Genomic DNA, 13,347 nt, shown 5'->3' with positions numbered 1-13,347 from the left:
CTAGAAACAGACAGAACATCTATAAACTATATATCAAAGCATTCAAAAAAGAATAACAGTCTGGGTTCAATATGGGCTCAGTATTGAGTGGGAGCAATTATTAGGTCTATACATCTCAAAAAGAGAAAAGTCATATTATAGGGTATAAGAAGTTGTTAAATGGATTTAATGTAGTTTTGCATAGCTCAGTCATTTGCAAAAAAGAACTTGTGACAGAGAAGCTAACTGTTCCCCCTAATAGCCATTCTTTCTTTTGATACTTGAATTATCACTAGACATGTGGCCATTCAGCATAAAAGTCTGCTTATCCAGGCCTCTATTACAGAAAAAATTACATGATTATGTTCTTGCCAATGAGATAGGAGCAGAGGTAATATGTGCAATACCCAGATACACCCGTAAAAGGACTGAATATACCCTCCCCTCCACTCTCCCCAGCATGACGGTGGAACTGGCACAGCTGTCTTGATAGGCCTCAGAGATGGAAGCCACATATGGAGGACAACAGAGCCCACCCCCACCCACTACAGCCTGGGACCACTTTATCTTCAGGTGGTTAAATACGGCAGAAATAAACAGCCTCCTTATTTAAACCATCATTAAGTCTGTGTCTTTGTTAATGCAATCAAATATCTATATCTTAAATACCACAGAACTTATTTGAAACTAAAGATCCATTAGCATTGCTAAATCTTAAATTTTAGTTTCTTTTGATTGGATCCTGGTAATAAAAAACAACAAGGTAGGGACACCTGGGTGGCTCAGTCGTTAAGCATCTGCCTTCAGCTCAGGTCATGATCCCGGGGTCCTGTGATCGAGCCCCGCATTGGGCTCCCTGCTCAGCAGGCAGCCTGCTTCTCCCTCTCCCACTCCCCCTACTTGTGTTCCCTCTCTTGCTTTGTCTCTCTCTGTCAAATAAATAAATAAAATCTTTAAAAAAAAAAAAAAACAAGGTATAGAAGACACTGGAACAACTGGGGAAACTGGAATATGACTATACGTTAGAAAAAATTAGGAATTATTGTTTTAAGTGTGCTCATGGTATTGTGATTATGTAAGAGAACATATAAGATTATGTTCTTATTGGGAGATGTGTGTTATAATATTTATGGATGAAGTAGCACAAGATCTGTACCTTACTTTCAAGTGGATCAAACTAAACCTGTGTGTGTGTGTACATATATGTAAATATACATATACATATACATATTATTTATAACTGTTGACTCTAAATGGTGGAAATATGGGTGTTCATGTTACTTTTTCTGGTATTTAAAATGTTTCACAATAAAAGTATAGACAAATAAAATACAGTGTTTAAATATAACCTTTTATATACAAATTCACTTTCTTAACAACTGGGGGGGGGGACTCAGCATTAGTGAATTGAGTAGGACCTGGGAGGAGAACAATAAATTTAATCTTAATAAGCAAGAATCAAAGAGACAACAAAAACAAATTAATGAAAAATTTATGCAATGACCCTGACCTATGGGGGAGAATATTACTGTAATCAAAATGTATTCTTGATGTCTGTATTATTAAAGAATGTGAGGTCAGAACATGTGTATTTCTAAGCAGAAGTACCAATGAAATTTGAGTTCATTTCAATATGTTGAATATCACTGAACCACAAATCTTCAGACTCCCAAAGACCTAAAAGAAGTGGTCCTCAAAGCATGGCTCCCAAGTCACCAGCATCAGCATCATATAGGAACTTCTTGGAAGTGCAAATTATAGGATTCTGCTCTAGATCTACTAAATCAGAAACTCTGCTATTAGGGTCCAGCAATTCTGGGTTTTACCAAGCCCTAGAGGCTCTCTGACGCATGCTAAAGTTTGACAACCACTGCCTTTGCGTGGTATAACAAAGAACTAGAGTTTGAAGAAAACTTGAGCCCCAGAGAAAACTCGGCTCCTTAGCATGGTACTATATGAAGTCTTATTTCCTGAGACTCTAGCAATATAGAGGAGCATACTTATACTGTAATGTCCACATGGGCTGCCTCTACAGTCAGATAATCTGGGTTTGAGGCCAGCTCCACCAATTACTGGCTATGAGCTTGGGCTCAAGTTTCCCTGTCTGCAAGACGGCATACCTACTTTAGTTAGCTACTGTGCAAATTAAATGAAGTATGGAAACTAGATCCAGCAGGCAGCAAATACTCCATCACATTGTTATTTTATAAGTCTCTACTACACATTGTATTGATGTTCAACTACTTGCTGTTTCCCACATACACCATGATGTGTATGCTTCCTTGATTTTGCTTATGTTATTACCTTTCCCCAAAAAGTCTTACACTCACATTCCCCGGTCTAGTGCACATTTGCTGGCAGCCTCTTGGTCGTCCATTCTCCTCTCCTCCTATCTTTGGCCATGAGGTTTGAATAATGAGACTGACTTCATTCTAAGCTTGAGGGTAGGCCCTGACTTATCCAAACCAATCTGTATCTCATTAATCACAGTGATTGGTTCGGGGATAGGTATAATTTACAGTCAATGTGCAAAATTAAATCTCTTGGTTTAGCTACAACTAGAGAAAAACTTACTCTTCCCTCTGGGGAATAATATGTGAGGAGGATAAAGTCTGGAATCACAGAGGCCATTTGGCTTTTACAAAGGCACAATTAAAAGAGGGCCATGGAAGACACGGTTTGAGCCAAGGCATCAAGCGTAACTTGGAGCCAAACCTACCTGGGAACTTGCAGGCAATAAATTCCCATAAATATTGAAGCCACTTTGAGTTAGATCTCTGTCCCTGAATCAAGTGGATCAACCCATTTGTCCTCTGAGAGACATCACAAACAGGCTCATCTCTTTCCCCCTCAACCACCCTCCATGTGTGATCCCACAGAGCTCCATCCTCACCTCCATCTTACAACTAATCATCAGTTGAAATGATCTGTTTTTGTGTCTCTTGTTCACCCTAGACTAAACTCCAAGGCAGGAAGAATGTCTTACTCATCTTTGTAAATCCAACAACTATAAAATGCCTGGCACATAGGAGATACACTAATAAATGTCTGTTGAACTGAAGTAAGCTAGGCAAAATAATTTATTCATCTGAAGTTCATATTGGCTGAGATTTTATTCTATGTGTTTCACATACTGCATTTGAAGTATGTGAAAAATGCTTTATTTATTACAATCTCAGCTGCTGACGTTTAGAAAAATGTAGGGATCAATCCAAAACATTACTCAAAAATAAATAAATAAATCCTTCAAATCACTGCTTTGGAAGCCACTTCAGAATACATACCAAAGGCTCCCCTTACAGATAATGGGAACAGAAAGAATAGTCTAGAGAAGCCATGAAAGTTTGTAGTTTTGACAGAACAGAGCCAACAGGAAGCCTTCATAAAAGCGATAGGATTTCAGGAGCTATTTAAATGACCTAGCCCTGAACCATACTCAAAGTCCTTACCACATGCTCAGTATTATATTAGGAGCTGTAAGAAATATAGAACATCAGGAGTAAAAACTACTATTGACATTTACTGAGCACCTGTTACATTCCTGCCTTTGTGCTAAACATTTACCCAGCATATTAGCTATAATCTTTAATAACTCTAAAGGTGGACAGTAGTCCCATGTGACACATGAGAAAACTAAAACCCACAGAGTTTAAATAATTTGCCTAGGGGCACCTGGGAGGCTGAGTCGGTTAAGCGTCTGACTCTTGGTTTTGGCTCAGGTCATGATCTCAAGGTCATGAGATCAAGCCCCACATCCAGCTCCATTATCTGTGCAGTCTGCTTAGGATTCTCTTCCTCTCCTTCTCCCTCCCCCTCTGCCCCTCCTGCTGCTCACGCACTCTCTTTTTCTCTCTATAAAATAAGTAAATAAAATATTTAAAAAATAATAATAATAATTTGCCTAATGCCAAAGAGTTAGAAAATGACAGAGCTAGTACTCAAATAGAAATCGTTCTCACTCGATTATACCACATGTTCCCGGGGAGGCTTCATTATACCACACTGGATCCATTTTAAAAATTAATGTAAGTTAACATACAACATCTAAATGATGTGAAACAGACTAAGTACTACAGAAAATCAAAGAGCTTCATTACAATGAACATCCTGGGAAAGATTTCATGATAGAGATAGGATGTATCTGAGAAGGATAGGTATAATGAATAGGGGTCAAAGTTAAGAGTAGAGAAAGCTTCTGGAGGGAAAAGGAACATACTAGAAGAAAATGCAGAGGCATTTAGACTTGACCCAGTGAATGTATCAAGTTTTACCAATAGGGCATGAAACATAAAAGCAAGCAGTAGATTGAAAAGATGACCATATCTTTTTTTGTTTTTAAGATCTTATTTATTTATTTGAGAGAGAGAGAGAGCGAGGGAGAGCATAGGCGGGGAGGAAAGGGAGAAGCAGGCTCCCCACTGAGCAGGGAGCTTGACGCAGGGCTTGATCCCAGGACCCCAGGACCCTGGGACCATGACCTGAGCCAAAGGCAGATGGCCAACCGACTTAGCTACCCAGGCACCCCAAAAGATGACAATATCTTAATGATGCTTCCTCAAAAATTATGCCTTAACTGTACAGAGAAAAAATGTCTTTTAACATTGAAATAATTTGGAAGGTTGGAGATTTCATCAGAATTTAAAATCTGGATATATATCCCATTGATCTTTACCCATGATGAGAGAAAACCAACCATTGTGATTTGAAATATTATTTGCAAGAGCTAAGAACAAATTGAGAAAGGACTCACCAAAACCATTTTGAAAGGATTTTTAAAGTCATTATTTTTTCATTTTCAATGGCAAAGAAAAAATTTTATGTCTGTGGGGATGGGGAGGTGGAGGCAGGAAAGTTCTATTATGGCAGCCTCATGAAATGAACATTTATTAAATACTGTGTCTCATTTCCTGATGTTAAAATATCATGTAGTCAAAGCTTTAACATGATGGATAAACATGTTGAACTGACTGCTAGATTAACAGTCTTCTTTACTAAATTATAGTCTATTCATTACAATGTGTGTGCATGCGTGCATATGTGCACGTGTGTGTCCCCATGCCCAGAAGTTCTTTCTACCATGCATGACCCAGAGCATTTTCCATCATGCAGAATTACAGCAACAAGGGTCCCATGGAGGGCAGTCCTGAATACCATTTCCTCCATTTCTCTGCTGTCTTTTTCTTCCTGTGAAATCTACGCAGCAGAGTAAGTGGAATGGCATACATGAAAGAAGACTACCATTACTCAGCATGCTACATGTATTCTGAATCTCTCTATGCTCATATTTCTTTTACGCATTGAGTAAAAATACAAGTGAAGAAATGCAAACGTGACCTGTGGCCAAGCATATATTGCAGTTCAGCATGCAGCTGTCAAAAATACTTGGTCTTTCTCCAAGCCTGAAAAATACATGAAAAACAGCTGTATAGGTAGTCAAAAAGGCAGACAGGAAACATCAAGAGACTGATACATAAGAACAGAAGAGTCCAAAAGTCTGTGGAACTTCCGCTCGCTCGCTCACTAGTTTTGCACACATGCACGGAAAAAAAATTTTTGTTGTTGTTGCTACAGAAAAACTGAAACACTAACTCATTAATCTTTATTGCAAACCTAACTAAAAAATGATACGTGTTTGCTATGAGCAAGTACATAAAAATGTTCAGAGTAGAATTTCAACAGATACTGACTTAAAAACAAATGGTAGATGGATTTCTAGAGCTTGCAGGATTTTAAATTCACCATTAAATAGAATTTTTATACTTTTTCATTCATATCATCATATCAACAGAACTATCATACTTTCGAGATACATGATACTATTTGGTCATGCTTAATAATTAATAATTGGCAATTAACTGAATCAAAGAATAGCTAACTTCTGTCTTGTTACTCTCTCCCTCATATTTTTTATTTAAGCATTTTAAAGCAATCAGTGTCTGATAATAATGCAATATTCAAGTAGATTCTAAGTTTAAAATCTTAGTTATATATAAATAAATAAAATTTAAAGCCCTAAGCAAACAGAGAAAATCAACAAATAGAACACATGTGTTGAGCTAAACAGTTAATACTTTTAAATATGTACCAGGGAAAAATTACACAAATTCTCAACTATTATTCAAGAGTTTCCCCCAATAAATAACTTCATGAGACTAATTACTTTAAGGCTCAAGAAAATAAAAATTGGGTCTACATAGTAACTCTTCATATGAACTTGCCTTTTGACATTTTAATGTGTCTCATTTTAATAGGCACTTTAATAGACTTACAAAGACCACTAGTGTGTGTTCCGCCAAGCTATTTATCACAATTTTCCCCTTAAACTGTGAACAAGTTTAATAACATAAAGAAATTACAACCATTCATTAAATTAGCATTACATGGTGATGGATTCAATATGAATGCAATGTTAGCATTTAAAAGAAGGCCCTAAACATATTATCACTTGCATCCATAAGATAATGGGTGAATTACTTTGTCCAATGTAATGATAATGAAAGGTTTGATAACATTCTCCAGAACTCACATTCATTCAATGAATTCCACATTCACTGTATACCTAGTATGTGCTACAAGAGAGACATAGTTGCTACCCTAAGAAAGCGCAGTGAATATGGGAGTTCACCAGTTAAATATTCTAATAATGTAAGAACAGGGGCATATTAGAATAATTTAAAAGGCAATGCAGTTTGATTAACAGTGTCTGGAAGAATCAAGAAAAGCTTCAAAACAGAGATAACACTTGGGTCTTGCAGGTTGAGAAAGAGTTTACCCAGACAATCAGAGAAACAAAAACAAAGACCACACTGTGCGCAGACACAGGGATTATAAGAGAATTATGTCTGGAGAGGAGTGAGAGCAGTGAACTCTGGGGGAGGGTCTCAGGTGGAGAGAGAGACTGCTGATGAATATGGCAGGCGTGCTCATCAGAACGGATGGCAAAGCCAGAACTTGAAACCAGATTTGCTGCATCCTTATTTTAGCCCTGAAAGCTCTGCCAGTTTGCTCACCTGTAAAGCAGTGGTATGAAAAGATAACATGATGCTGCTATAAGGATAAAATTAAATAAAAGTACATACTGCCTGATCCTGGTAAGCATTCAATAAATGGTAAGTAAGTAAGTGATATTATTGGATTGCCCTCTTTCCCACAGATCAAATTATGTGAAAAAAACTTTTAAGTTGAGGGGAAAAAATTCCTTCAGAGCAAAAAGGGTAAATTTAATGTAAGAAGGACTACACAATCAGAAATTTATCCTTTTTGTCAAAGCAAAGGGTTTTTAAGACTTTAAGAACTATGGAAAATCTTTCAAAACGTACATCTATGGGAACTGCTGGCTATTCAAGTTGATATTCTGCCTATTTTAAGTTTACTTTGCTCAAAACAGCAATTCCCTAACATGGTAACTATTGAAATCTCTAAAGAAATGTATTGTGAGTGCCAGAAAGCTCTATCTGGGAATGCACTGTCCCTGCCTCCACATCCTTCCCCCAACACACACAATATCTATAATCTTCCCCCACCTCTATTATTAATGTTTTATGCAGGATTACCCTGAATGACGTAAGAAAGACAAGACAGATGATGTCATACAGAAGAGTCCATTACTTCTTAGCATTCCTTTCTTTTCTCTCATCCAAGAGAAAAATTCTTAAAGAGTATGTTGGGGGTATAGTTTTTTTAAGTAACTAGTTTCAAAGCAAGGTAGAGTTCTCAAGGTAATTAACAAGCCATGACAAGAAACCAGAGAACCAAAAAAATTAACAAACAGAAAACATTTTAAATACCTCTTCATTTTGTACAAATATTCTTCATTTGCAATATTAACCATCCCATAAAGCAATAACTCCAAAAGCTAAATATTTGCTTTTTATATATTGTTAACTCTCTTAATCCTAAAATCATGAGTGATATCAAAAGAAGGAACAATAGTCTATAGTCTACACTAGACTCATTATAACTAATTAAATTAAGTCATGAAAAAAATAACTAAAGCCAAAAAATTCTCAGCTGAGGTTCAACTTCATCTAAACTCATACAAGTTTTAAAAAGTAAATCAAAATGAGTTAGGGATAATGACAATGATGACTTTAAACTTCCTGAACTGCCAATTCTTATCACAAAGGTCGATGTGCCATTTAACCATTGTTTGGTCTAATAAATTTCCTTGGAGTCTTCTAAAAGAAGCCGTTAAAATACCATATCATTAATAAAGTTCATAAAAACAAATATACCAAAGCAATCATCTTAATATACAGATACAATCATGTTATTAACCCACTCAAAAACTTCAAAAGTACTCCAGTATCTCCAGAAATAGGTATAAATTAATAAGCAGGAAATCCAAAGAACTCTTTAATGTGTCTGCTAAATGAACTTTGACTACTCCCTCTCATCTAGTCCCAACCACCAAACACTTCAGGTAACATAAGCCTGACCTTTAAATGCCCTTACGCATTTGTCAGTCTAGTTCAATTCATCTCAGGTGCTATTCCCCCACCTTAACCTCACAAAATCCTTCTATACATCCTCAATCCCCAGGATACAATCCCATCACTTCGAAGCCTTCTCCAATCCCCTCTAGGCATAAATACCACACTAGCCCTCTAGTCTTTCTTACTACATTCTGCATCACTCCCTATTAGTACTGACAATATTTTTCCTGGTGATAAGGCTAAATTTGGCATATCTCTCTCCCCTCTCCAACTTCCATATACAAAGCATAAAACCCTGGAAGATGAGCCTATTTTGTTTTCATTACCTAGCTCACAGCATTGAGTGACATCCCTTATATGTTGGGGCCCAAAACATCTGTTCAAGTAAACTAAACCATCATGAAAGTAAAAAGCTGGGGCGCCTGGGTGGCTCAGTCAGTTAAGCATCTGCCTTTGGCTCAGGTCATGATCCTGGAGCCCCAGGATCGAGTCCCGCATCGGGGCTTCCTGCTCAGTGGGGAGTCTGCTTCTCCCTCTGACCCTCCCCCCCTCATGCTTTCTCTCTCACACACTTTCTCTCTCAAATAAATGAGTAAAATCTTTAAAAAAAAAAAAAAAAAGAAAGTAAAAAACTATGTCAGACTGTAGTGCTAGGTACCAGGATGCCAATGATCCTCAAGCGGGCCAAGATACTTAACAATATTGCCACGTTCACATGAAAACACCTTAAGATCTGGCATTATGCTTTATTCACCATACCTCCCAACCCTGAATAGTCCCTAGTATATAGTAGGGCTCAACAGCTCAATAAATATTTGTTGAATGAGTGAATGAATAGCATTAAAGTAAAAATGGCATAGTAAAGGCCCCAAAATAATTAGTTTTAATATGTGACACTTAGCAATTAGAATTCTAAATTATTTTAGGGCTTAGGACTGTCAAAAAACAAAGTACTCATTGTATGCCCAACATCAGATACACTAAGAAATATTAAGAAGAAAAGGAAAAGGTAAAAGATAACTCAGCTCTTAAGATAAACTCTAATGGAAAGGCACAGGAAATAAAGGTGGGTTGGGAGAGGATCCCAAAGGAAAATATATAAATGAATGTGAAAATCACTCAAGCACAGAGAATAAATTGTGGAAGCCCAAAGAGGCTGCCAAAGGAATAGAATGATCTTCGGATCCATCAGTATTTCATAAAACTCTAACTTCAAAAACATACACAGATTAAATTTTAAAGCTTTAGTAATTATTAGAACTCTGCATTCAGTCTTTCTGGGCAATAAGAAACAAGAGATTATTACCTGAGGAAAAATACTTAAAAAAGGATACTGAATAAGATACTCTCTGGCTGTTAACCTTTTCCCAGAGCAGGATGGTATATCATGAAAGAACAAAGTGGAGAAAGTATCAAATGCAGATTAACGTATTAATGTGTAGTGGAAAGAGCAATGATTTTGAATCAGAAAGACAAGGTGATAAGGTTTTGAATCCTGGCTCTGACACAGAGATGATATGACTTTGGAGGCTTTGTTTAATTTAATTCAGTCTGTTTCTTCAAATGCAAAATAAACCTTATCACAACCTCTACACCCCACTGGGTTGCTGTGAAGATTAAAGAAGGGAACATACGCAAAATACACAGGTTAGTATCTGGAACATGGTAGAAATGCATGCCAATCTTAATCTCAAAATCTGCATGCTAAAAAAAAACCAACCAACTAATTTCCCCTAGTACCTACACTTATCTATAAACCTTGGATATGACAGTTTAGTCATTAAGTCTCACTTCATAGGTATAAAAGGGCAGAAAACCTCTCAGGGGTTGTTAGGACAAAAGGTGACTGTGAAGTTAGAAATAGTTCAGTTCAGAAATTCCAATCTTTATTTGCAAAAGTACTTGCTAAAGCAGTGATTCCAGGTTTTTGAATTTCACTGATCATCATAGATTGTCAACCTTGTGAACTGCTCAATCAAAAGATTTTTTTTAAGAAACACAGACTGGGGCACCTGGGTGGCTCAGTGGTTAAGTGTCTGCCTTCGGCACAGGTCATGATCCAGGGGTCCTGGAATCGAGCCCCACATCGGGCTCCCTGCTCGGCAGAAGCCTGCTTCTCCCTCTTCCATTCCCCCTGCTTGTGTTCCCTCTCTCGCTGTGTCTCTCTCTGTCAAATAAATACATAAAATCTTTAAAAATAATAATAATAGGGCACCTGGGTGGCTCAGATGGTTAAGTATCTGCCTTCGGCTCAGGTCGTGATCCCGGAGTCTTGGGATCGAGTCCCGCATCAGGCTCCCTGCTCCTTGGAGAGCCTGCTTCTCCCTCTGCCTCTTTCTCTCTCGTGAATAAATAAATAAAATCTTAAAAAAATTAAATTAAAAACACAGACTAATATCACCAACATCTTCTATAAAGACAATATAATACAAATCAGTAGGAAGTAGAAAATGTTAGCACTAAGTACAGCCCTTTAACTGACCAAAATTTTTTTAGCTTTATAAAAAATTCAGTACATTAGCTAATTTTTTTTGTTGCCTTAAAATTACTCAAAACTTTAACATGGGATAGCATTTCAGAGCAACTATTTTATCCCAGCATTAACCACTTTTATTTTTTTTAAGATTTTATTTATTTCTTTGAGAGAGATTGAGCAGGAGCAGAGGTAGAGGCAGAGAGAGAGGAAGAAGCAGACTCCCCGCTGAGCAGGGAGCTCGATGCAGGGGCTGGATGCAAGGCTCAACGCTGGGCTCAATGTGGGGCTCCGTGCAGGGCTCAGAGATCATGACCTGAGCCAAAGGCAGGTGCTTAACCATCTGAGCCACCCAGGCGCCCCCTCCCACACCCCGCCCCCGGCATTAACCACCTTTAAAGAACTTCCCACAGCAACACTTAAGAGCCACTATTGTAAAGAACTCAGAAAACAAGTACAGAAAGTTTTTTCCTTTATAAGAACAAAGGAAAAACTTGTTCCAAAACCTATTTAGTCCTAGGTAAGGAAACAAACATTTTCCATAGACAAGTTGGCTCTTTATAATCTCACCACCATCAGGCTTCTGGAATCCAAAAGTGAGGCAAAGGCTCCCTCTGCTGACAAGTAGAAAGGAATCTAATCCTATCAAAAGGCAATGGACTTTTAAAAAATCTTCCTAATACTGACTGGATATTGCATGCTTTTACTATTCTCTATCAAAGACTAATTTTACTTTATGCCCTAAAACACTGGAATACAGCTCCAAATGATATGGACATGAAAGAGATGTATAACTGGGTAACACTCAATATTTCAATAAATCTTTCTAAATCAGCTTTCAAATTTCTTGGTTTCTCTTCTATGCTCTAAAGGTGAACTGAGCTATAATGTCATACAAAGAGGAAATTAAACCAAGAAAGGTAAAGAATTAAGGTGGGTTTTAAGAGGTTATATGGAACAAAGCTAGCACTCTGTGAATGCATTGATGACCTCTCGGACACGTCTCATGAGACTAATAGCTAGAGCAAATTAAAAACTTCAAAATTAACAATAATAGCTGTTTATAAGTGCTGGCACAGATTATTAGCATTATTAGCATATCCAACTCTAGAAACTATTCTATAGTTTGGGAAGGTCAAGAATTACTGTTGTCACGTGACTGTGGAGAGACTGAGGGCTCAGGAAAGTTCGAGGATTTGTTAGGGATGCACAGCTGGTGAGTAGCAGGGCCAGAACTCAGCCCTCTAAGTCTTCTAATCTCCAGTCTTTTTCCTCCAACTGAAAACTAAGCATAAAGTAGGTACTCTAATGACATAATCTCTAAATCTCTTTCTGATTACAAATTCAACACAGCCTATCATCACAACTGCACTTTGTATGCTTATAAGTAACATCACATTTAAATATAAAATGTTAATTATTTCACTTTGGCAGACAATGCTTGATATAACTGCTTGCTGATTCTTTGATATAATTTCTTTTTTTATTCTTGTCTTATTTCCATAAGAACTGCTTACAAAGATAAATAAAATTAAATTATTAAATGAGTAGATGAGAATAGCAGATAAAACCCTGATTTTCCCACTAAATTACTGAATAAAATGTTTGTTAAAAGCAGCATTTTTAAGCACATCAATATGCTGCCAAAAAAAGAAAAAGGTAAATAGAATTCAGAAGCCAAACAGTAAATGAAAGTGAAAACCCTAAAAGGTAAACAGAGCCCCTGGGGCATTTTCCTAAACCAGATAACTTCCAGCTTCAATTTTCATGGTCTCAAATGACATATGGTAAAGGAGAAAAACCTTGGGGCCCACCCTATGTGGGGAATCTAATTGATCCTGTACATTATCTCCCTTCCCCCAGTAGAAAGTTAAAACCACAAAGGGCTCTACCCTTAGTGTAAAGAGAACTTAGAAATAGCATTTCCCCCTCAAGCCCAAGAGAAAGCAAAATAAAATGCACATCCCAAAACTTGGAACCAGATGAAGGAAAAAAAAATCTCTCCTAAGAATTCATAAACCCCAAGCTGATCTTAATGTGGGTTTTCAAACCAAATTCATTCTATTGGCTTATCCAAGAAGCCTTAATCTGTGAATTTAGTATAAAGGGATCCTGGGTTAACAGAACAACCAAGCACCTGACAAAAGAAAACTCAAATCTCTGAAGGAACACACCAACCATCCCCATGGATACATTCCAAAAAATATGACCTCACAGGCAAAATCACAATATACAAGGAATTGAAGGCAATAAAAGTAAAAGACAGCAAAAATAATAGAGAGCAGAATCAGAACTACAAACTACACTGAAATTATAAACAGAGAATATAAAAATACTATATTTTATGTTTAAAGAAATAAAAACAGGTATTAAAAATGTGATCACAATTTACTTGGTTAAAAAAAAAAAATGTGATCACAAGAACACATTCAAAGAGGCATATGCACACCAATGTTTATA

At 37.1% G+C, this 13,347-nt stretch overlaps 1 protein-coding gene across 3 annotated transcripts in view; it reads right to left on the bottom strand.

The window, feature by feature from the left end:
• The window catches only part of BBS9 (Bardet-Biedl syndrome 9), a 464,828-nt gene that overhangs the window by 373,014 nt on the left and 78,467 nt on the right, over positions 1 to 13,347 (bottom strand). The window lies entirely within an intron of this gene.

This window comes from Halichoerus grypus, chromosome 12, assembly GCF_964656455.1.
Source record: "Halichoerus grypus chromosome 12, mHalGry1.hap1.1, whole genome shotgun sequence".
Taxonomy (NCBI): Eukaryota; Metazoa; Chordata; class Mammalia; order Carnivora; family Phocidae; genus Halichoerus; species Halichoerus grypus.
Note: the sequence above shows the minus strand (reverse complement) of the source record. Positions and strands in the feature narration are given on the sequence as shown.